The sequence below is a fragment of the Pyxicephalus adspersus genome, chromosome 6 (assembly GCF_032062135.1).
Source record: "Pyxicephalus adspersus chromosome 6, UCB_Pads_2.0, whole genome shotgun sequence".
In the NCBI taxonomy this organism is placed as follows: Eukaryota; Metazoa; Chordata; class Amphibia; order Anura; family Pyxicephalidae; genus Pyxicephalus; species Pyxicephalus adspersus.
The window spans coordinates 41,328,086-41,330,725 of NC_092863.1; positions in this window are offsets into that span (position 1 = coordinate 41,328,086).

A 2,640-nucleotide genomic window follows, 5' to 3' on the forward strand; every position below is an offset into this window, starting at 1 on the left:
AGACAGTCACTCTGGCCGCGCTGAACAGGAGACGGGACGGGACAGCAGCTGGGAAGGATACATTTTGATACATTTGGACCATAAGACGCAGGGACTTTTTCCCCCCACTTCTGGGGGAAAAAAAGTGCGTCTTATGGTCCGAAAAATACGGTACTTCTCTGTGGCTAGGTAGAATTACAGATCTGGTCTTTTTGCAGATTTTGTTTTTTATTTTGGTTTTAATAAAACCTGAGACAATTTATTACCATATTTGCTGTTAAAAATATGACATATGCCAGTTCCGTATTATGACATTTAAGGATACCAGATGATGTAAGTAACATATTTAAATGCATATCATATTTTGGAGGCAAAACACTGACACTATTGTGTTAGCAAATCACTAAGAAACCACTTGGTTGCTGGCTTTCTTTGGAGATCAAGGCCCTTCAGTATTTAGACGATGATTGAGCAAATGTGCTGTAGCTGTGAGTGAGTAGACTCTAAAAATGTATAAATTTTCCACACCAGTACATGTAGCCTAATATACCATTGTTATCTGCCAGCTCTTTGGTATCTGTAATACGGCCATTCACCTGGAGACACTCTGCATTTATGTACCACTTGGGGAATCACGCACAATATTTCCCCATCAGATAGCAACACCTGCCTTTTAACAAGCCAGATATGGTTTCCTCAAACATGCAAGTATATTTAGACTAGGGAAACTTACCTTTGTTAAAGGTAAGTAATTGCATTTGATAGGGAAAGGAGCCGAACCTGGGACCTCTAAACCACAGGACCCAGGAATTTATCTGTCACATAAACTTTGCCTCCCACATCAACCACCCTATCCTGGATTGCAAGTACATGATATCTCAAACCGTATCTCGGGCACTTTAGGGCTTCTTGTCACATTCACAATTTATAAAAAACACACTATTTAAAAACAGCTGAGTTGCTGATCTAGTTCTCTAAGACACATGCATGTACAGCAGTATTCTTATGTACAAATGTTGGGGTTCGCAAAAAGCATAAACACACTGTATACAATTTGGAGTAGCCTTTTTATTTGAAAATTGCTGCTGGTATTTTAAACATTATTTGAGTTACTAGTCCTAAACAGAATAGCAGATACATTTTCAAAATATACCCTCACTTTACTAGACGCAAGCTTGTTTTGTGTGAGTGAGTGAAACATAACATCAATACAATGACACTAGGAGCTCAGTAATGGCAGCTTTCATATATCTAATTACAGGTTTTCAAACAACACTGACATAGAATAATACTGATTTGAGAAATTGGCAACCTATACAGCTAATGGGTGGAAACATTTACAACTATACTGCTAATACAAAGCCCACAGCCTGCACTCACATGAAACCAGATAAACATGTAAAAAGCAATAAAATTGCCCTCTGATACAGGAAGAAAACCAAAAAGACATCATTGTGCTAGTCTGTGTGGCTAGTGGAATCTTAACCATGTGTTTCACATATAGGGATGCTTATTCAATAAACAAAAAGGCACAATTTGGATACCATATAGTGCAGAATCTTTAGCCAGCAATTTTTTCTTCCCTGCAGCAGATATTGTCAGCCTGATAGAGGCTGCAGCAGTTGTGAGGCTACATAGCAGCACAATTGGGTATCCTGCCCCAGCATACAGGCACAGTGTCCTACTGGAGAAGCAACAGGTCCAATGGCAATCTGCACTTTTGCTGCAGTGGCACTGTTTTTCGTAGAAGTTGTCATTGCTTGCCAAATTGGTCCCATTCTGTACACTATATTGTGTGTACTGTAAAACACACCTTTCTGTTTGCTGTACCCTGTGCTCCTTTCTCCATACCACCTCATTCTGTGCAGTGCACTGTACGTTTCCTATTCCATATCCATATAAATATAATAATTCTTTCACTCCTAAATATGCATGCAGATTAGACAATCCAATATACTCCATGTTAACCTTATGAGACGAAAATGTTTTGCTTAAACATATGACTGGTGTTGGTGTTCGAATTCGGGTTGTCCTTATATTCGACTCGAATATGGCTGTTTGAATTGGGATAGACCTGACCTGAAAAACACGGGATTGGACTTTGCAAATTCGTGTGTAAAAAAATGAGTTAAAAAAAAGAGGCTTTAATGTTAAAGTACTTTATTGAATGTGTGTGATTTGTGTAACTAACTTTTATATTTTTACAGGTTATCCCACAATGACAGGATGATTCCCACGCTGCACAGCCGTGGGAATCTTCCTGTCAGTGTCGGATCCTCGGGCTCCGCCACGGATCCTCCATTTATCACCTCTAGTGCTCTAGTGCTCTGTGAATGACAGCTCAAGCGTCATCAGGATTTTCCTTTCCCCAGCCAATCACAAAGCACTAGAGGTGAATGAATGGAGAGACTTGTCCGCATTTAACCTCTAGTGCCCGCGGCCACATTGATTGAGAACAGTGTGCAATCCGCGGCACTAGAGGTTATTAACATCTAGTGTCGGGGATCTTCTCAATGAATTCGGCCGAGGCCACTTTTATTGAGAACAGTGTGCGATCACCGGCACTAGGGGTTAATTAACCTCTAGTGCCTTGGATATCACAAACAGGATGATTCCCAGGGAATCCTGTGAGTCCTCCAGTTATAAATTCCTCGATCTTCC